Source organism: Mobula birostris, chromosome 5 (assembly GCF_030028105.1).
Source record: "Mobula birostris isolate sMobBir1 chromosome 5, sMobBir1.hap1, whole genome shotgun sequence".
Classification (NCBI taxonomy): Eukaryota; Metazoa; Chordata; class Chondrichthyes; order Myliobatiformes; family Myliobatidae; genus Mobula; species Mobula birostris.
The window spans coordinates 25360795-25384792 of NC_092374.1; the positions used below are offsets into that span (position 1 = coordinate 25360795).

General features: G+C 39.6%; 1 protein-coding gene and 1 long non-coding RNA gene across 5 annotated transcripts in view; one reads left to right on the top strand and one right to left on the bottom strand.

Annotated features, from left to right (window-relative positions):
• Positions 1–23998, top strand: part of LOC140197572 (teneurin-3-like) — a 2811066-nt gene that overhangs the window by 1411877 nt on the left and 1375191 nt on the right. The window lies entirely within an intron of this gene.
• The window catches only part of LOC140197198 (uncharacterized), a 54761-nt gene that overhangs the window by 30254 nt on the left and 509 nt on the right, over positions 1–23998 (bottom strand). The gene's annotated exons all lie outside the window — the stretch shown is intronic.

Sequence of the window (23998 nt, forward strand, 5' to 3'; positions counted from 1 at the left end):
CCAGTGCCAAACAACTGAGTTGTTAAGAAGTACTGTATTGCTGCAGTGTGATATAGACCTGCCACAATTCCATTTGCAATTTAGGTACCATCCATAATCTTGATCTACAAACCCCATTTCCAGAAAAGTTGGGATATTTTACAAAGTGCAATAAAAACAAAAATCTGTGATTCACACGAACCTTTATTTAACTGACAAAAGATTTTCAATAGTTTTACTAACCACCTTAATTGTATTTTGTAAACATACACAAATTTAGAATTTGATGGCTGCAATACACTCAACAAAAGTTGGGACAGAGTTAAAATAAGATTGAAAAGTGCACAGAATATTCAAGTAACACTGGTTTGGAAGACTCCACATTAAGCAGGCTAATTGATAGCAGGTGAGATATCATGACTGGGTATAAAAGTAATGTCCATCAAAGGCTCAGACTTTGCAAGCAAGGATGGGTCGTGGCTCACCCCTTTGTGCCAAAATTCATGAGAGAATTGTTAGTCAATTCAAAAGGAACATTTCTCAACACAAGATTGCAGAGAATTTAGGTCTTTCAACATCTACAGTACATAATATTTTGAAAAGATTCAGAGAATTCAGAGACATCTCAGTGCATAAAGGACAAGGTCAGAAACCACTGTTGAATGCGCGTGATCTTCGAGCCCTCAGGCAGCACTGCCTAAGAAACCGTCATGCTACTGTGACAATTATAGCCACCTGGGCTCAGGAGTACTTCGGAAAACCATTGTCACTCAACACAGTCCGTTGCTGCATCCAGAAATGCAACTTGAAACTGTGTTACGCAAGGAGGAAGCCATACATCAACTCTATACAGAAACGCCGGCGAGTTCTCTGGGCCCGAGCTCATCTCAGATGGACCAAAAGACTGTGGAACCATGTGCTGTGGTCAGATGAGTCCACATTTAAGCTAGTTTTCGGAAAAAATGGGCATCGAGTTCTCTGTGCCAAAGATGAAAATGATCATCCAGATTGTTATCAGCGAAAAGTGCTAAAGCCAGCATCTGTGATGGTATGGGGGTGCATCAGTGCCCACGGCATGGGTGAGTTGCATGTATGTGAAGGTACCATTGACTCTGAGGCGTATATTAGGATTTTAGAGAGACATATGTTGCCATCAAGGCGACATCTCTTCCCGGGACGTCCATGCTTATTTCAGCAGGACAATGCCAGACCACATTCTGCACAGGCTACAACAGCGTGGCTTTGTAGACACAGAGTGCGTGTGCTTGACTGGCCTGCTGCCAGTCCAGATCTATCTCCTATTGAAAATGTATGGCGCATCATGAAGAGGAGAATCAGACAATGGAGACCACAGACTGTTGAGCAGCTGAAGTCTTATATCAAGCAAGAATGGACAAAATTTCCAATTGCAAATCTACTAGAGTTAGTATCCTCAATTCCAAAATGACTAAAAAGTGTTATTAAAAGGAAAGGTGATGTAACACAATGGTAAACATGCCTCTGTCCCAATTTTTGTTGAGTGTGCTACAGCCATCAAATTCTAAATTTGTGTATGTTTACAAAATACAATTAAGTTGGTCAGTAAAATCTTTTCTTTGTACTTTTGTCAGTTAAAATAAAGGTTCACATGAATTAACATATCACAGATATTTTGTCTTTACTGCATTTCTGGAAATGGGGTTTGTACTTATACAGGTAGTTTATCGATGCAGAGGAACATGGGATACACAACTGCTGATGTACTCAAATGGTTCAATTTAATATCAGAGAATGTATACAATACACAACCTAAAATTCTTACTCTTCACAGAGACATCCACGAAACACGAAACCCGAAACCTCAAAGAAAAATGATAGTAATATCAGAACCCCAAAGCCCCACTCCCTCCCACCAGACCAGCAGGAGCACTGACTCCCCCAACACCATCCCCCAGCATGCAAGCAAAAGCAAAAGCCCCCAAAGAGACCTTGATTCTAGAGTACATCAAAATCTGCAGTTCATAACTCAGCACTATCTCAGTATCTCAGCCAGGCTCTGATACCAGTGAATACTCAGATGGCAAAGAGCCACTGACAGATAATTGGAATGAAAATACATCCTTTATTGCACAAGTTACCTGAACAATATAACATTGCTGCACTTTGCTCTCTGCTTCATTTAAACTGAATTTCCAAAGCAGAATTTAGCAGAGCTGAGGTACTATATCACAGACTTAGCACTTGCGACTGTGAATGATTTTTTTACCCCTATGGACTTGCCTTAACTACAGATTTCAAATCTGAGATTAAATAAATCCAACTGATTAATGCCACTCTTTAATAAGGATATATACTATACATAGAGGGCACTGCTTGAGTGAGTGGAATGCAGAAAATAGTTCACTTGTGAACGATCTCATAACTCAACTAATGAAGTCATGGGACTATGGGATGTCTGTCTGTGAAATGCACTTACCGATGTTGAATAATTTGTGTTTTACTGCAAGATTGAGGTCCCAAAACATTTCTTCAATTATTTTTTGAGGTCAGAATTTTTATTCTCAAAGGTTTTACCTGTAGTCATTCATACCCATAGAGAAAACAGCTAGCTAGAAGAGTTTAACAATACAGTCTTTGTGTGGTCTGTCTGAAGGAAGGAACTTATTGAATCAAATGGCTTTTCTTTTGACTACTTTATTCCCAAATTCCTTACTGCTGCTGAAATCACTGCCCAGAAAATCCAGGGGTAGGTGTTTATGGAAAGCCCAAAAGCTACAGTAAGTTTATACTCACTGCAGCTGTCATCCAATGATTCCAACTGGAAATCCTCAGTCGTTCATGTGCCAACCCTCTCAAATCGAGGACATCTTCAAGAGGTGGTGCTTCAAAAAGTGGTATTTCTTACAAAGGACCATCTCCATGCAGGAAATGCTTTCTTCTAGTTACAAGCATCAGTGAAGGGGTACAGGAACCTGAAAATCCACACTCAGAAACAGCTTTTCCTCCTCACCATCTGATTGCTGTACGGTCCATGAACATATCAACACTACGTTGTTATTCTTTTTTCCTCGCTTTTACTTATTTTAGTAATTTATTTATTTTTAGTAAGCTGTGGTCTACTGGTTGAACGTCCAGGCTGGTATGGTTTTTCATTGATTCTATTTTAGATTTACTGAGTATGCCTGCAAGAAACTCATATGCACTTTGATAATCAGTTTACTTCGAACAATACAATTTTCCAAGATCAATGTTGATTTATTATTGTCACATGCACAGAGATATAGTGAAAAGCTTTTATTTTGCATGCCATCCAGAAAGATCACACTACTGCTCTTTGGTAGTAATTAGAAAAACAAAATGCAGAATAGTGTTTCAGTTGCAGAGAGGGTGCAGTGTAGAACATAGGCCCACATAGGCCATAGGCCCTTTGGCCCACAATGTTGTGTCGACCCTCAAACCCTGCCTCCCATATAACCCCCACCCTAAATTCCTCCATATACCTGTCTAGTAGTCTCTTAAACTTCACCAGTGTATCTGCCTCCACGACTGACTCAGGCAGTGCATTCCACGCACCAACCACTCTGAGTAAAAAACCTTCCTCTAATATCCCCCTTGAACTTCCCACCCCTTACCTTAAAGCCATGTCCTCTTGTATTGAGCAGTGGTGCCCTGGGGAAGAGGCGCTGGCTATCCACTCTATCTATTCCTCTTAATATCTTGTACACCTCTATCATGTCTCCTCTCATCATCCTTCTCTTGAAAGAGTAAAGCCCTAGCTTCCTTAATCTCTGATCATAATGCATACTCTCTAAACCAGGCAGCATCCTGGTAAATCTCCTCTGTGCCCTTTCCAATGCTTCCATATCCTTCCTATAGTGAGGCGACCAGAACTGGACACAGTGCTCCAAGTGTGGCCTAACCAGAGTTTTATAGAGCTGCATCATTACATCGCGACTCTTAAACTCTATCCCTCGACTTATGAAAGCTAACACCCCATAAGCTTTCTTAACTCCCCTATCTACCTCTACAATCCTCTACACTACCTACAACACCACCTACCTTTGTGCTGTCTGCAAACTTGCCAACCCACCTAGGTAGACAAGTAGACAAGTAAAGTGCATGGACCAAAGCAAGGCAGATTGGAAGATCAAGATTTCAGAATCAAAATCAGAATCAGGTTTACTAACACCGGCATATGTCGTGACATTTGTTGTCTTTGTGGCAGCAGTACAATGCAATATATAATAATAGAAAAAACTATGAATTACAGGAAAAATATATATGCAGTATATTAAAGTTAAATCAAAGAAGTAGTGCAATGATAGAAATAAAAAAAGTAGTGTGGTATTGTTTGTGTTCAATGTCCATTTAGAAATCAGATGGTAGAGGGGAAGAAGCTGTTCCTGAATCATTGAGTGGTTGCCTTCAGGCTTCTGTACCACCTTCCCGATTGTAGCAATGAGAACAGGGCACTTCCTGGATGATGATGGACGTTCCCTAATGATGGGTGCTGCCTTTTTGAGGCATCGCTCCTTAAAGATGTCCTGGATACTACAGAGGCTAATGCCCGTGATGGAGCTAACTAAGTTCACTTACTGAATTTAATTCAGGCTTTGTTTGATAAAGACATTGAAATGTATGAAGCAGCAGGATTCAAGGATGGTGAAAGTTGTTCAAAATATAATTGTAAGACAGATCAGCTTAAAAAAAAACTGGTGTGCAGGCATATGGGGTGCTCAAGTATCAGAGTGTTTGACACTCTTGGTTCTTGGCTACCTTTTACTTGTATTTGATTCAAAGACATTTGTTACTAACAGATTGTTTCCGTAACAGTCCATGGCCATTGTTTAAAATAAGTAGAAATAAGAACCCTGGGATTTCTCAGCAAGCTGAGCAACCTTTGTGAAGAAAGAGTTAACGTTCCAGGTCAGGGATATTTCAATAAGAGCTGGGGAAGTAAGAGAACTCTTAGATGGAAAAGAAGGGGGGAGGAGGAAAGAACAAAAGTGAAACGTCTATAATAGAATGGAAAGCAGGCAATATTAGTGATAAAAAGTTGCTGTAAGGTGAAAAACTATAATAAAGGGACAAACATGAAACAATGGATCAGAACTGAAGAGATTTAAATGAGAATCACAATAACTCAATTTTCTTGAATCTTGGTGCCCGATCTTTTCATACTTGTGATGACTTCTGGCTGTGGTCTTCCTCAATGTTAGCAGGATTTCTTTCTTTAAATCTGTTATGTTCCATCTGAATATGTTTTATAATTATTTATTCTGTTTCAACATTGGTAGTACTGCTTCATCTGTGAAGTTCTGTCATTTCAGTGTTTCCTTGAGGAAAAGGTTCCCTATGTGGAATATTCTGCCTCATGGATCTCTTCCAGGCCTTCTGAAATTTGCTGTTTGCATGGTTTTTAAGTTTACAAAAATTGATTTCTTCCTTCTTTGTTCATTCTTTGAGTTGATTTTGATCTGTTTACATTTTGCTTTAAGATGGTGAGTCAGTAGTTGGTTACCATGGCTATTGTCAGGGAACGTTGAGAGTGTTAGGATCAATGTAACAATAGTTGGTTTCGGTAGCTATTGTACTTTATGATTTACTTACAGGATGTGAACATCACTAATATACCCACCAGTACCAGTCCATTACTGCTGAGTAGATAATGCTGAGCTATCATTACAAATTACTGCAGTTCTTGATTGCTGCTCTTATCTATTTATGACTATTCAATCTCAAAACAATCAAGGAGTCAGTCAAATGGCATGGAAATGGGATCTTTGGTATCCATTTGTACTAATCACACAGACATCTTATTTTGTTCTTCTGGAATTCCCATTGCTCTGCACCAGATTCTAACACACAAATGGGTCAATAGAAAAATGGCCAACTAATCCACAACCAGCACATCAAGGCAAATGGGATACCAATCTGTTCACATAAAGAACATGTAAAATCCATACAGACAGCACTGGAAGTCAGGATTAAACCTTACCTCTAGCACTGTAAGGCAGTGGCTCTACAAAATGAACCAGGTATGTCTATCCCATCCCTAAACACCTTTGAAAAAATCATAATCACTCACTTTCAACTGCAGTTTTTGTTTAAAAACCATAAGACAATGGGACAGAGGAACTGAACTAGATCATTTGGCCCATTTAGTCTGCTCCACTATTTAATTATCCCTCTCAACCCCATTCAAGTCAAGTCAAGTCAAGTCAAGTTTATTGTCATTTCGACCACAAGCTGCTGGTACAATTCACAGTAAAAACGAAACGATGTTCCTCCAGGACTCTGGTGTTACATGAAACAACACAAGACTACACTGGACTATGTGAGACAGCACAAGGCTACACTACACTACGTAAAACAACATAAAAACTGCACTAGACTACAGACCTGCACAGGACTACATAAAGTACACAAAACAGTGCAGGGCAGTACAATAATTAATAAACAAGACAATAGGCACAGTAGAGGACAAATTACAATATAATAATAAATGATGTAGATGTCAGTCTAGGCTCTGAGTATTGAGGAGTCTGATGGCTTGGAGGAAAAAACTGTTGCACAGTCTAGCCGTGACAGCTCCTGGCTTCTCCCCATAACTTTTACATCCTGACTAATCAAGAACCTATGAATTTCCACTTTAAATATACCCAGTGACTAGGCCTCCACAACCATTTCTAGCAATGAATTCAACAAATTCACTACCCTCTGGCTAAAGAAATTCTTCCTTATCCCTGTTCTAAATGGATGTCTCTCCATTCTGAGGCTGTGACTTCTGGTCCTAGATTCTCCCACTATATAAAACATTGTCTCCACATCCGCTGTATCTAGGCTTCTCAAGATTCGATAGGTTTCAACAATATCCTGCCACATTCATCTAAACTCCAGCGGGTCCAGGCCCAGAGCTATCAAATGTTCCTCATACATTAACCCTTTCATTCCCGTAATCATTCTTGTGAACCTCCTCTGGACCCTCTCCATTGTCACCATGTCTTTTCTTAAATAAGGAGCCCAGAATTGTTCACAGTACTCCAGGTGAGGTCTGATTAGTGCTTTATAAAGTCTCAGCATTTTATATTCCAGTACACTCAAAGTGAATGCTAACATTGCATTTGCCTTCCTAACCACTCAGTCAACCTGCAAGTTATCCTGCACAAAGACTCATAAGTCAGGTTTTTGAATGATGAAGGGTACCCCACTGTTCACCGAAGGAGAGATTTTGAGTAGGTGTAACCTCAGGACAATAAAGGAAGTGATATATTTTCAACTTGAAACAGGGATGTCTAAGAGTGAACTTGGAATTTCACTTTTTTGACACCACCCACGTATCTGATGCCCTTTAGCTTTCCTCGTGGTAGAGCTAATTGATCTTAGAGATACTCTTTGAGAAGCTAACGTGAGATGCAGTAATACATATTGTATAGCAGCCTTGCCATGCTAATTGTAATGGAGAATGAAGAAAGAGTATTTACCAGCTTGATGGATGAGGTGTCATTGAAGTGAGCTGATTTGTCTTGAATAGTGTTCACCTTCAGGAATGGAGTAAGAACTATACACTTCCCCAGGCCATGCGATAGTAATTGCCCAATAGATTTCAAATGCTTTTGGATGAAAAGATGCCCACTTGATTTTTCCATTTTATTGGGTTGATGCCAATGGCACAGGGGTTCTGAAACAGTCCGCCTGAAGGAACAGCTGATAATTGAGCTTGAGCCTTCAACAGTGAATCTGTGGTCATTAAATATCAAGTTCACATTACTGGGATATTTATAACCACTAAAAGTAGTTCAGAGCATTAGTGTAACTTTGTTTTTGACAGGGTATAGAATGAATAAATCATCCAAGACTCTCAATCATCTGGACATTGGCTGTACAGCTCCAATGCAAATCCTTGGGGCTTCACCTCTCCATATTACAAATACATATTACAATGTCAACACTGCTTAGCAATGTTCTGGACTAGTGATTAATGTGAAGGTAGGGAAATTATAATACTAGTGCTACCATTGATGGATAAAAGATTCATTTTTTAGAAATTTGCTTTGTATAATGCAAGTATAGCTCAATATTTTTTTCTATTTTCATTGGTATGCTGAGAGTGAAACTTAATTGAGAACATAATAATGATTATAGCAGGATCAAATTTGGTAATGTACATAAGAAATAGATGCAGCCTTTGAGTCTGTTCAGTGATGCAGTATGATCATGGTTGGATTCAGGCCACAAAGACACAAAATGTCAACACTTTCTCCCCACAGTCTGTCTCCAAGATACTGCTCTACCAATGAATTCCTCCAACAGATTGTTTGTTGCTCCAAATTACAGTACCTCCAGTCTTCTGTGTCTCAAAAACACTTAACTGATCACCATCTTTCAATCAGTGTCAAAAAATATGTCAATCTCAGCCTTGAATATTTGAAACTTGAATCTTGCTTTTAATGGTTCTGCATCCACTGCCTTCCATATTTTCCTATCCGCCATATTAAGAATGGATCCTTCAGCATCACATGGTGCTTGCATGGGAATTTTGATAATTATTTACAACTGTGGTAACTTGTTACTCTTCTATAGAGCAGCCAGCATAATCAAAGGCCCCACGTACCCTGGTTATTCTCTCTTCTCCCCCCTCCCTTCAGGTAAAATATACAAAAGCCTGAAAGTGCGTGCCACCAGACATTAGGACAGCTTCTACCCTGCTGTCTGTACTATTGGACAGTTCTCTCGTAAAATAAAATGGAGTCTTGCCCTCACAATCTACCTTGTTATGATTTTGTACCCTGTCTACCTGTACTGCAGCTGTTGAAATTTATTATGCAGTCTGTTATGGTTTTATCATGTATTACCTCAATACACTACTGTAATGAACTGAATTGCATGAACAGTACGCCAACCAACTGTACCTTGGTATGTATGATAATAATAAACCATTTTTCCAATTTACCAATTTACCTGTTGCACACAGGCATTGCCGGAGATCCAAACAGTGGACCCATTCCTGTTGCTCCTAATAGCTCAGACCAAAGTACTATTAGTTTCAAACATATATAAATTTGCCATTCATTTACACTGAGTCAGAAATAATATTATGATATTCAGGGTGCCACACAGTTTCAGCTTGTGTGAAATCAAATCAAATCAATATCCATTCTTGCAGCCACCATTAAAGCCAGTGAATGTTCTGACAAGTGATTTTTGTCTATAGAAATTCGAAACAGCTGACAAATAGCAGTAGCAGTGTTAATCTGACTGTTGTGTTCAAAATAATTCAAGATAAATGGCATAAATGAAAATGCAGCTGAGAGAGTGCTGAATGTGATCCATATAAAACAAGCCAATATTTTAAACCAAAGAACAGTCTACTCATTGTTTAACGACAAACTATATTAAAAATGACAGTTGCTTATTAGCAGTAAATAAACTGCTATTTTTGACACACTACATCTTTACAAAATCTATTATTATTGTAGCCATGGAGAAGTGCAAAGGAATGCAGAAGTAATGAATTTTGTAAGTTGTAAGTTTCATGCTTGAATCTTGTAGGATTGAAGATGGGAATACCATGTTACAGACATAAAATTCCATTTCAAACATTATTATTTGCCCAAAACATCCAGCTGAAGGTGTTCAAAGATAACATGGACCATAAAATATGACAAAAGGTAGTTTGGTTCCCATTGAAATTTCACATGACCACAAGACCATAAGGCAAAGGAGTGGAATTAGGCCATTCAGACCACTGAGCCTGGACTGCCATTCCACCATGGCTGATTTATTATCCCTTGTAACCCCATTCTCCTGCCTTCTCCCTGTAACCTTTGACACCCTTACCAATCAAGAACCTATTGACCCCCGCTTTAAATGTACCTGATGACTTGGCTTCCACAGCCATCTGTGGGTATGAATTCCACAGTTTCACCATCCTCTGGCTAAAGAAATTATAATAACTTTCATACATCTTTCATACCCTGTCATAATTTCAAATAGGTGGGGAAGAATTTACTCATCCAGCCACAATTTGCAAACAAAATGATGCTCCTTTTCTTAACTTAAAGAGCTAGGAGTTCACCAACTTAGTTGCACATCGCCAAGTATATATCATAACATAGGCCATTGCATGAAGTACATTTTCCGAATCAATACATCATTTAAAGTTTAGGGATCATGTTCAAATTAAAGGTTCAAAATATATATGTACGATTCAACTGTGATATTTGTCTACTCCAGATACCCATTAAATACAGAAAGACCATGAGTATTGATGAAAGAAAAGACATCAACTCCCCCCTCCCAACCCGCATGAAGAAGAAAATAAAACAAAATTCGCAGACCCCAATATGTCTCGCACGCAGCAAAAACAATCAACGATCCTCTACACAAATCAACTAATTGTTTGCTTTAAAATATACTCCTTGAAGCATTGCAGAGCGATATCCCAATGCAGCTGAAAATAGGTTTATCACAGCAAATATTTAATTTTAATCAGTTTCCAGTCCACAATCTTGAATAACACAATTAAAGTAATTGAAATCATCTCTCAAAACTGTCCTGAGCCATTTGTCAGATTCATTCTGGTTCGTTCTTGTTTCAAATAGAAGACATTTAAAAATACCTTTTGGGATCCTTGAACTCAATGACCTCACTAATCAGAGTATTTTACAAAAAGCACATCCTGATAATTAATTTGATTGAAGTTTTAGCTACCTTTGAGGGTTGGGTTAGCATAATGACTTGTAAACTAATGCAAGAGATCAAACAATCTGACATGTTGATCATAACATGTGTTGGAAGCTTCTCAGTTTTTTGCAATTCTTTGGCCATATTTTTGGTGGAGGAAAATTGAAGCAAAGAAATCCTCTATAAACAACTGAAAGCTTCATGAAGACCAAACAAGTAGTCTTGAATCTTTGGGTTTTGCTGAAATTCTGTTTAGTGTGCTGAATATCAGTCTAATCTATTTTTTATTAGTTCACTATCACAGAAAATACATGATTCAATATCAAGCCTTTATGGTTTTTGATGAGGTTTGAGAGATCACATTTTTTGCCCCCTGTTGTTTGAAATATCACTGAGGTATTGTTTGCAGTTATTCAAGTTTACTGGGTAAGTACAACTTAAGGGAGACTTTAATGTACAGTACTGTGCAAATGTCTGAGGCACATATATATAACTGGGGTGCCTAAGACATTTTCTCGAGTACTCTATTTGTTAACGTGGAGCAGACAGCAGGTTTGTAAATCTGGTGGGAGCGAAGGATGTTGGGAATGGCGAGGGTGGAGCGCCACCGGAAGGATGTGGAACAGGTGGCAGAGAAGGAATGCCCGGGGCGGGTGATGGTGCAGGTTCCCAGACCTGAGACACCAGGCAAGGTTATTTGATTCCAGACAATAGGTTTATTGATCATTACAGAATGTCTTTCTGGCACTTTGAGCTCCCTCTCCTCTCCCTTCCCCTTTTCCCAGCCATGATTTCCGCTCTCCCTACCCCTTCCCACTCCCAGTCCGCAACTGAGACCCATATCAGAAATCAGGTTCATCACTCACATGTCATGAAAGTCATTTTTTTTTATTTGCAACAGCAGTACAGTACAATATATAAAATTACTACAGCACTGGGCAAAAGCCTTAGGCACCCTAACTATATATATGTGCTGTAGACTTTCCTACAATACTGTAGGAGTAATATATACAAAATGCTGGAGGAATTCAGTGGGTCAGGCAGCACCCTTGGAGAGGAATAAACAGTCAACATTTTGATGCTTGGAGGAGGGGGGATGAAATGAGAAGCTGGGATATGATAGATAGACAACGTAACGGGCTGAGAAGAAATCTGATCAGAGAGGAGAGTGGACCATGGGAAAAAGGAAGGAAGAGGGGCACTGGGGGAAGTGGTAGGCAGGTGAGGAGAAGAGAAGTGGTAAGAGGGGAGCCAGACGGGAAAAATGACAGAAGAGAGAAGGGAGAAAGAGAAAATTTAGCAAAATTTAGAGAAATCGATGTCCATACCATCAGGATGGAGGCTACCCAGACAGAATATGAGGTGTTGCTTCCTCCAACCTGAGAGTGGCCTAATTGTGGCAGTAGAGGAGACCATGAAATGAATTGTCAGAATTGCAGTTTTGATTGGAATTAAAATGGCTGGCCACCTGGAAATCCTCCTTGTTGTGGTTGGACTGAAGGTGCTCAACAAAGTAGGTTCTCCCCAATCTAAGTTAGGTCTCAGCAACATAGAGGAGGTCACATCAGGAGCACCGGATACAACAGATGATCTCAGAAGATTTGCAGGTTAAGTGTTGCATCACCTGGAAGAACTCTTTGGGGCTCTGTATGGAGATGAGGGAGATGGTGAATGGACAGGTGTAGCATTTCTTCTTCTTGCAGGCATAAGTTGGGAGGGACAAGTGGACAAAGGAATCACTGAGTGAGTGATCCCCGCAGAAAACAGAGGGGTTGGGGGGAGGTGGGTAAAGGTGTGTTCGGTGGTAGGATATTGTAGGAAGTTTTCTAGGGGCCTTTACAAAAACAAAATCTAGATCATTGTTGCAGCTTCTAATACTTTAGAACATACATTGAAGATGAGAGGGGGAAAGTTCAAAGGAGATGCGTGGGGCAAGTTTTCTTATACAGTATAGTGGTGATCAATTCACCTACTGACCCATACATCTTTAGAACATGGGAGGAAATCCAAGTACCAGAAGGAAACCCTCGTGGTCATGGATAGAACATAGAAACGCCTTCCAGAAGCGGCAGGAATTGAAACCGGGTTGCTGGCACTGTAATAGTGATATGCTGACAGCTAAGCTACCATGCCACCCCAAACAACAATGTTTCCTTTTATTTACTGCACCAAAACCTTTCAGAGATTTGAACCATCACATTTCTGAATATTTTGACACTGCATGGAGAATTTATTCACACAAAACAAACTCTACTGTTCCACTTGTTGTAAACTGTTAATATTTATACTTTACTGTTTGTCTTAAATCTGTAATCTTGGTGATGCCTTCATACAAGCTCGTTGACTTTTGCATATACTTGCTGTGTCGGAGATGTGAGCGTATATTCATGGGGTAGTATTGCACCATATGGTCTTGTAGCAGATGTGCTTTTTTTCCTAATTTTACAGAATAGTAATTTGAAATGAATTTGTAGGAGTTTAATTGGGTTAAGTTGAGCTTCGGAAGACGTATTCAAGATCATGAAGCGCCTAGACAAGGTAAATAAAGGAAAATTGCTTCCATTGGTTGAAGGGTCAAGAACCAGATTCAGGGTGATTGACCAAACAATCAAAGGTGCTGTGGGGTTAAACATTTCTTCATGTTCCAGCTACTTATGATCTGGAAAACTACTGCTTGAAAGAATGGTGAAAGCAGATTCACTTGTGACTTTGAAAAGAAATTTAGAGCATACTTGGCAGAAACAAAAGTGCAGGGTTTTGGAAACAATTGAATAAAAGGATTAACAAAGGTTCTTAGGCATAATGAACTGAATGACTGTCTCCTATACAGTATCAAGACCCTTGTAACAATGTGCTTTTTCTCACACAAAGCCATATGTGCTCAATAGTGTGAAGGAAAATCCCTCCCCAATTTTGAGCACATCTAGAAGGAGCATTGTCACATGAAAGCAGTATCCATCAAAGAGGACCTCCACCTTCGAGGCCATGCTCTCTTCTCACAGCTGCCAATGGAAAGGAGGTACAGGAGCCTACGTCCTACCGCACCAGTTTCAGGAACAGTTATCATCTCTCAACTCTCAGGCTCCCGAACCAGAATGGATAGGTTCACTCACTTCAACTCTGAACCGACTACACAGCCTTTGGACTCAGTTTCGAGGACTCTACAACTCATGTTCTCAATGTTATTTATTACTTATTTACCTATTATTATTATTTTGTTTTTCTTGTTGTGTGTGCACAATTTGATGTCTTCTGCAAACTGGTTGTTTGCCTGTCTTTCCTTGTGTGTAGTTTTTCATTGATTCTGTTGTGTTTCTATGTATTTACTGTGAATGTCCATAAGAAAATGCATCACGGAGGGTTTACACACACACACACACACACACAGTATGTACCTTAATAATGAATTTACTTTGACCTTTGAACATTGAACTACAAAACCGATGATAAAATTCTTCCTTGCAATCAAGTGCCATACAGCCTTGGGTTGTCTGAGGAAAGTGAAGAACAAGACCTCAGACCTGATGTAAAACTTGGCTTTTGGACAACGGTAATCCCTAACCAATATGTTTCTGAGATCTGGATGCCTGCAGCACGCATCTCAAAGGACTAGATACGAGCAATAATATACCCTTAATATCCGCAAAATTCAGTGAACCAACAGGAGAATCTTCTCCCAGACCAACAACCACAGCTTTGGGTCCCTATTAACTTGTAGTCAGCCAAGCTGGTCAATCGACATCATTCATAGGCCAGGCATCACACTCCCAGAACAGACAACTGTTCTGAGTTCTGCCATGAGACTTGGTTACCATATAGACAGAGAAAAAGATTCAAGAGTGTGCTCAAAGCTTTCTTGAAGTGCAGAATCTATATTTCCTCCTGCAGAAAATTTGCTCAATGGCTGCTCAAAGTGAAGGTGGAGCAGTCAGGATAGTATTGAGAACTGCTAGGCCTTGTGTCAGAAGCACACAGAAACACAGCAGAAGTTCTGGGGGGAGTGCACTGCTTCACAATCTACCATTGCTCCACTGCATCAGCCATTTTCTATCATGTATGGAAGAATCTTCTATTCCCACAATGACATCATTAATCACCTCAGAACCCACAACACCAGATAGGAACCAAGTAATTGATCCCTGAGAACTGCCTAAGAAATAGTCCTGACAAAGGATCTCGGCCCAAAACATCGACTGTACTTCTTCCTACAGATGCTGCCTGGCCTGCTGCGTTCCACCAGCGTTTTGTGTGTGTTGCTTGAATTTCCAGCATCTGCAGATTTTCTCGTTTTTGAATATTGAATTTATGATTCTTTCCAATTTACTAATGCCTCTATATTGTGATAAAGACTATTTAAGTTTTACCATGTCACCAAAAAATCAGAGATTATCAAAATGTTCAAGGTGCTTTAGAACGTAAAATTCTCCTTTAATTTTCTCTATATTTATTCTTGAACTTATACAATGAAATGGAATTATTACTGCACTTAATTTAGTTGATGCTGTGTTCTGATAGAATTTGCAGTTTGTAATAGTAAACTGTTTCATTTTATGGAATACATTTAGAAAAGTTTACCGGAAATGTATCCTCTGTTCAAAGTTCAAAGTAAATTTGTTATCATGTCACTATATACAACCATGAGATTCATTTTCTTGTTAGCATACTCAATAAAACCATAATATAATAATAACCATAATAGAATCTATGAAAAATCACAGCAATTTGGGTGTTCGACCAGTGTACAAAAGACAACAAACTGGCAAATAATGCTAACAAATAAATAGGCAATAAGTATCAAGAACATGAATTGAAGTGTCCTTCAAAGAGTACAGTCAATGATTCAGGCTGAAACCCTTCAGCACTGAATATTTCAATAATGAAGTAAGTGGAGTTGAGTGAAGTTATCTCCTTTGGTTCAAGAGCCTGATGGTTGAGGGGTAATAACTGTTCCTGAGCCTGGTGGTGTGAGTCCACAGACTCCCGTACCTTCTTCCCACCTCCTGAAGTCAATATCAGCTCCTTGGTCTTGCTGACATTGGGTAAGAGGTTGTTGTGGCTGCACCACTCACAGATTTTCAGTCTCCCTCCTATATGCCGAGTCATCACCAACTTTTATTTGGCCAAAAACAGTGCTGTCATCAGCAGACTTAAATATGGCATTGAAGCTGAGCACACAGCCTTAAGGTGCACTTGTGCAGATGAAGATTGTGGATGAGATGTTCTTACCAATCTGAACTGTCCAGGGTCTGCACATGAGGAAATCGAGGATCCAATTGCGCAAGGAGGTATTGAGGCCAAAGTCTTGACGCTTATTGATTAGTTTTCAGGGGTTAGTGGTATTGAACGCTGAACTGTCATCAATAAAGAGCATCCTGATGTATGCATCTTTATCCTGTTCCAAGGTTAAGTGAAAAGCCAATAAGATGGCATCTGCTATGGACCTGTTGCTCCAGTTGGCAAATTGGAGCAGATCCAAATCACTTCTCAGGCAGGTGTTTCATCACTAACTTCTCAAAACACTTCATCACTAACTTCTCAAAACACTTCATCACTGTGGATTACGTAAATGCTACCGGATGATAGCCACTGAGGCAGGTTATCACATTCTTCCTAGGCACCAGTGTAAGCGAAGTCTGCTTGAAGCCAGTCAGTTGTGTTAAATAAACCTTATTGTAGCAATTGTTCTTTCTACTTTGCAAGTGGTTCAGTGTTGACAAGGGATGAACGTGCTGCTTTAATATTCCTGTCTTTTCCCTAATGGAATTAATCCACCTACAACAGTAATTAAATTAAATTTTAATTATTGATAGAATACTTACTGTTCTTTCATGCCGAGGATGCCAAAATTAATAGACTTAACTGTGTTTTTTTCTCAATTCTGTGAAACATTGTCAACATCAATGTACTCAAAGCCTATCCTCTGCTGTGTGTTCTCTCACATTCCCCTAAATATAATTGCCATTTTGTGTCATATTATAAATTCACCTGGACATTAGTGGGCCTGCATTAATTCAGTTGATGTGGAACAACAGAGAGGAGGAATGTTAAGGTCATCAGATTCATATATATTTCCCAAAAGTGCAAGAACAGTTGAAAGTCATTGTACTACCTGAATCTTAACTCTTTTTTTTTTCTTTTGGCTTTCTTATTGAATGAAACTTATTTAGTTTAACAGTGCTCATGTTCTCAGATTGGAGCTGTTAGAAACACAGATGTAAACTTACGGTTATTAAAATTTCCGTGCTCATGCCTGCTTCAAAATCCACAAGAATGTCCTGAAAATATGGAACAATATAATTCAAATTTGAAAAAAAAATCCAGGAAGTAATGTACTGAAATATGGCTCTATTTTCATCAATATTTGCATCATTGGTGGATGTAGTTAATAGGGAAACTAAATAATACACAGAATAATATTCTAGATGTTGATGCAATGAAGTTTGGGTAAAGAAAGATCTCTGCAACGTGGGGACTAAAATGCCTTTTTTTTGTTGTTGAAAGCGACTTCTATGATATTACAAAAGCCAAAATGCTGCAGGTACAGGACATCTAAAATAAAGATAGAAATTGTGAAGATACAACGTAGTGTTGTATGGAGAAAGCCTCACCTAATATTTTGGATCAATGACCTTTTAATGGAACTGGTGGGTTTCCTCTAGGTGATCCAGTTTCTTCCCACAATTTGAACATGTTTGTGTTGTCACATTAACTGGCCTATATAAGTTGCCTTAGGATGCAGAAGTGGGCTGGGAAGTGGCAGATGGAGTTCAACCCGGAGAAGTGTGAGGTGGTACACTTTGGAAGGACAAACTCCAAGGCAGAGAACAAAGAAAATGGCAGGATACTTGGTAGTGTGGAGGAGCAGAGGGATCTCGGGGTACATGTCCACAGATCCCTGAAAGTTGCCTCACATGTAGATAGGGTAGTTAAGAAAGCTTATGGGGTGTTAGCTTTCATAAGTCGAGGGATAGAGTTTAAGAGTCGCGATGTAATGATGCAGCTCTGTAAAACTCTGGTTAGGCCACACTTGGAGTACTGTGTCCAGTTCTGGTCACCTCACTATAGGAAGGATGTGGAAGCATTGAAAAGGGTACAGAGGAGATTTATCAGGATGTTGCCTGGTTTAGAGAGTATGCATTATGATCAGAGATTAAGGGAGCTAGGGCTTTACTCTTTGGAGAGAAGGAGGATGAGAGGAGACATGATAGAGGTGTACAAGATAATAAGAGGAATAGATAGAGTGGATAGCCAGTGCCTCTTCCCCAGGGCACTACTGCTCAATACAAGAAGACATGGCTTTAAGGTAAAGGGTGGGAATTTCAAGGGGGATATTAGAGGAAGGTTTTTTACTCAGAGAGTGGTTGGTGCGTGGAATGCACTGCCTGAGTCAGTGGCGGAGGTAGATACACTAGTGAAGTTTAAGAGACTAGTAGACAGGTATATGGAGGAATCTAAGGTGGGGGCTTATATGGGAGGCAGGGTTTGAGGGTCGGCACAATATTGCGGGCCGAAGGGCCTGTACTGTGCTGTACTATTCTATGTTCTATGAGTATGTAGGTATGTGGTTGAAACAGAGAAGGGAATGTGGGGATTAGTGAAGGGTTAGTATAAATGATGTGGGGGTGAGTGTTCAACATGAACTCTGTATTGAAATGAAATGAATTGAATTGCCTTTATTATTTACATCCTTCATATACATGAGTAAAAATCTTTACATTTTGTCTTCGTCTACATGTGCAATGTGCAATTTATAGTAACTTATAATAAATAATATGTACAACAATATAACATAGAAATACAGTTGCATCAGCATGAATTAATCAGTCTGATGGCCTAGTGGAAGAAGCTGCCCCGGAGCCTGTTGGTCCTGGCTTTTATGTTGCAGTACCATTTCCAGGATGGTAGCAGCTGAAACAGTTCGTGGTTGGGGTAACTCGGTCCCCACTGATCCTTCAGGCCCTTTTTACACACCTGTCTTTGTAAATGTCCTGAATAGTGCGAAGTTCACATTTACAGATGCACTGGGCTGTCCGCACCACTCTCTGCAGGGTCCTCTGCAAAGGACCTGCGCATACGCTGCATGAATCCATGATTTTGTGTCTCTAACTGCAAGCAATATTTTTTTTTCAGTTTTAGTTAAAGCAGTGTAACTGATTCACTTTGCCCATGCCTGCATCATAAACCTCAGCCTCATTGTTTCAAAGATGCCCCCTTCCTAAACTGGAACACTCAAGGTTTGCCACATTCACCTTGCATTGCCCTTTACTTGCTTCATGACACCCACTTGGTTGACTCTTTTAGTTGTTGTCAAGCAGGATTAATAACAGTGGGGTTTGATCAGAGCACTATAAACAAAAAAAGTCTCTTCTGACATTCTCCTGTCTCACCTTTTTCATTCCAGCATCATATTGGTTCTGTTGATTATTGTAGTGATTTTAATCTGCAAAGATTCCTGGATTCCTTTCAACTTCAATTTTAGCTGTTCAGATTCCTTTCATAGAGTCTGTATGTGCTCCATTTTTCTTTCATATAGCATTTTATACTTGCCTACATTAATTCCACCAGCTGTCTGCCATTTAAATCAGGTTCAACTCACTCTGTAATCTCTGAGATGCTTCTGTCAGAATCTGTGCGCACTTCTCTGTCTTCTGCCAACCTACCTTCCTGTTTAATATAATCAGCAAATTTCACCACTTTGGTATCAGTATGTGAACCTGAGTCATTTGTAAAATGTATTAACAATGAATCAGTAATTCTCTTTTGTCTCCAATTTCTTACAATTTGCTCACTAAGCAAACTCAAATGAAGCAAGTAAGAAATGCCAAAAGACTCAGAACATTCATCAAGTTTTACTTGTCTTTTTCTCTAAGGAATCTTGCAGTGACAGAACTGCAGTTGTTTTCAGCACATTTCTCCTTTTGTCATGCAATTTATTTTGCTGCATTTATTCAAATGACAATAAACCTGCTTCAATGATGTTTTGGAAATGACTTGGCAGCGAGCAGTTATTGACAGTCAAAGCTGTCCTTTGACCCCTGGGACTTCGTGCTAGATTGATGAAATAAAACTCTCCAGTCTGACAAGTATAGCACCCTAATGGAGTAAGTTGGACAGTTCTCAATTCAGCTCCTTTTTGGCATGAACACATTGTGCGTTGTTCTGCACCAAATTATCTTATTCGAAAAGGCAGCCAAAAAAATTGGAATTGTGAATGGAAATGCTACTCTGGAGTAGACAGGGCATTTTTTTCAAGACGGGTTTATGCTGGACTAAACTCTTTCTTCAGTCGTCGGAAGGTGTCATAGATGAAAACATTTGTTTGCCTCATTAGCTCCTGTACAACTCTTCCCTGTAGCAGTGTTCAGGCACAACCCAGCCAGTTTTATTTTGTCTATTGTTTGGTTAATTATTGGTTTAATCATAAGTAAACAAAATGTCAGTTCTCTTTGGATGAATTCCAATTCATAATGAATCTTCACTGCTTCTGTTTTTATTCTTTCTTCTGTCATGTCAGCTGTGATTCAGTTGGTGGTATTTTTGACTCTGGGACAAAAGAATATCAGAGCAATTTCCACTCCAAAAATCTGAGTGTTTTAATTTAGCTCAAGATTCAGTGCAATGCGAAAGGAATGCTTTATCTCTTTCACACGAGCATTAATCCCAGGGTGTGGGGATCGAAAAGATTGGAAAGACATCAAGGCACTTGTAAGGTTATTCCTAGTAAATTGGCATCAGTTATCCCTCAATACCTCTACTAAAACACCAGTTACAAATTCACTCACAAACAACAGAAAATCTGCAGATTCTAGAAATCCGAGCAACACACACAAAATGTTGGAGGAAATAAGCAAGCCAGGCAGCATCTATGGAAAAGAGTACAGTCAACGTTTTAGCTGGAAAGCTGTGTTGTGCCACATTTCCCACTTTAAATGTCTTTCATAAAGTGCATGTGGTTTGGAGCATTCAGACAGAACTCCAGAAGGTGCAATACAAATAAGAACATATGAGGTAGTAGTCCAGCCCACTCAGCCCAGCCACCCTTGGCACTATGCATATAATCATGTTGACTGATACAGGCCTCATCTTAATTTTTCTGCTAGATCCTGTAATTGAAAAAAAAATCTACCTAACTCTGCCTTGAAGAAATTTAAAGATTCAGCTTCCATAGCTCTCATGGAGAAGTCAGAAACAGAATCTGAATCAGGGTTATTATCACTAACCTATGTTGTAGAATGTGTTGATTTCCAGCAGCAGTTCAGCGCAAGACATAAATATCACTATAAGTTACACAAAATAAATAAATAACACATGATAGGGTTCCTGGATTCATGGACCATTCAGAAAACTGACAATGTAGGAGAAGAAGCGGTTTCTGAATCGATGAGAGTCGTCTTCAGGCTCCTGCACCTCCTCCCGTAAGGTAGCAAAGAGAAGGGAACATGTCCTGGATGACGAGAGTCCTTAATAATGGATGTCATCTTTCTCGAGGCACCACCTGTTGCAGATGTTCTCGCTAGTGAGGAGGATTGTGCCCATGAATGGAACTTTCTAAGTCTACAACCCTCTACGGCCCTTTTGGTCTATACCAGGCAGTGATGCAACCAATCAGAATGTTCCCAACGGTACATCTGTAGAAATTTGCAAGAGGATTTGGTGACATAACAGAACTCTTCAAACACCTAATGTTATAAGGCTGCTGGTATACCTGCTTCACGAATGCATAAATGTGCTGTGCCTAAGAAACATCCATTGTGACTTTGATTAGAACATTAGAAAGCTCTTGACAAGAAGAGGCTATTCGGCCCAACAATGCTTACCAAATTTCTACTCACATGGTGTGTTGAAATAAATATCAAGCTAGATTTGAAAGTCTCTAACGTACTACTCTCAACGCACAACGAGGTCGTTTGTTCCATGTGTTCACAATTTGCTGTGTAAAGAAATGCTTCCTGATGTTAGTCTGAAATCACTCTTTAACCAGTCTCCACCTATGGCCCAATGACCTTGTCAATGGATTAATTGTGAAGTAGCAGCTGGCATCCACTTTACTTATACCCTTAATGATTTTAAACACTTCTATCAAGTGTCCTCTCATTCTAAGTCTCCTTCAGCTAAAACGATTTAATTTTTTCCATCTTTCTTCATAGCTCTTATCCTGCAGACCTGGAATGAGTTTCATCCCTCTTCTCTGAACTCTCTCTTGTGCCTTCACATCCCTCATAAAATACAGAGATGAAAATTTTACACAGTACTCAAGGTGTGGCCTCACAAGCACATTATGCAGCTAAAAGAGAATGTCTCTAGACTTGAACGCTGCTGAGCACATTATATAGCCCAACATTCTATTAGCCTTCCTAATCACTTCTGTGCATTGTCTAGATGTTGAAAGTGATGAGTCTACCAGAACGCCCAAATTCTGCTCATGAACTTTCTAACTCAAGGCCTCCTATTGTATATAAGTATCTAATATTTCTACTTCTGATATGTAATTTTTTACATTGACTTACATTAAATTTCATCTGCCATTTACCTGCCCATATCTGGATTTTGTTTAGATCTCTTTACTGATGCCCATCCCCCTAATTTTGTGTCATCTGCAAACTTTACTAGTTTATTTGTTATGTGCTTATCCAAATCACTAATGTAAATTAAAAACATCAGGCCCCAAAACTGATCCCTGCAGAATCCCAATTTTAACATCTGCTAGGTGTGAAAATGATCCTCTCAGCATAACTCATTGTTTTCTGTTTCTGAGCCAGTTCCGCACCCATTGTCACACCTTACCCTGAATCCCTACCTCCTGTAATTAAATTGTTAACCTCTTGTGTGGTATCTTGTCAAAAGCTTTCTGACTTCGACTTCCCTATAGCATTAATCCTGTTGAGCATGCCCACCGTCACCTCTGCCCCCACCAAACTCATCAGCAGATCTCGTGTCTTCCCTTCACCTTTAACAAATTACAGGCCAGTTAAAAACTAACCTTTTGTCAGCCAACCTTGTTTAACCATAGAACCACAGAAACTACAGCACAGAAACAGGCCCTTTGGCCCTTCTTGGCTGTGCCGAACCATGTTCTGCCTAGTCCCACTGACCTGCACACGGACCATATCCCTCCATACACCTCCCATCCATGTATCTGTCCAATTTATGCTTAAATGTTAAAAAAGAACCCGCATTTACCACCTCGTCTGGCAGCTCATTCCATACTCCCACCACTCTCTGTGTGAAGAAGCCCCCCCTAATGTTCCCTTTAAACTTTTCCCCCCTCACCCTTAACCCATGTCCTCTGGTTTTTTTCTCCCCTTGCCTCAGTGGAAAAAGCCTGCTTGCATTCACTCTATCTATACCCATCATAATTTTATATACCTCTATCAAATCTCCCCTCGTTCTTCTACGCTCCAGGGAGTAAAGTCCTAACCTATTCAACCTTTCTCTGTAACTGAGTTTCTCAAGTCCCGGCAACATCCTTGTAAACCTTCTCTGTACTCTTTCAACCTTATTTATATCCTTCCTGTAATTTGGTGACCAAAACTGAACACAATACTCCAGATTCGGCCTCACCAATGCCTTATACAACCTCATCATAACATTCCAGCTCTTATACTCAATACTTTGATTAATAAAGGCCAATGTACCATAAGTTTGCTGATTTGATATTGCTTTCTATCTTACCATTTTGACTCATGGTGATGAAAGATAGTGTAGTGTTATTTAAGTCTTCATAAATTAAAAAGGCTACATTTCACCATTTTATTGTGTGCATTGTGGCTTGTGGAGTACAGAATACTCATGCAAATGTTTCCTATCAAAAACATAATGTGGTACTGATCACCGCATTTTTGTGCTGGCAAACATGATGACATTTTTAGGTGCTTTTAAATATAATGCATGTTATTATCAAATGCACAACCACAGGGTTGTTTCCCCCCTGCACAACAATAATCATGCTAGTTGAGGAAACCCTCCCCGGCCCCCAAACCACTTTGGTTTAGATACCCACTGAAATGAAAGATTCTTCCATCTGTTAGATCATCCCATCAGTGAAGTTGTAATCAGAATTTGCTCATGGGATCACAAGTGATTAGAGACTACTTCATCTACAATTAATGCCATGTATCCCACAAGTTGTATGATATTCTTCCTGCTGCTGCTCATTAGTCAATGATGGTTAATCACTGCTTACTGTCATTTAGCTTCCCTGTGCTCAGTCATTGGCAAACTTCACAACCTGTTTTGGTCCAGATGGCATTCATGTGAAATGCAGGTTCATTAAACTTGGCCAGAAATTCATTCACACTCTATCAAGATAAGGAGGGTTGTTAACCCAGGACAGTGCAATTTTACACAGCTTTCT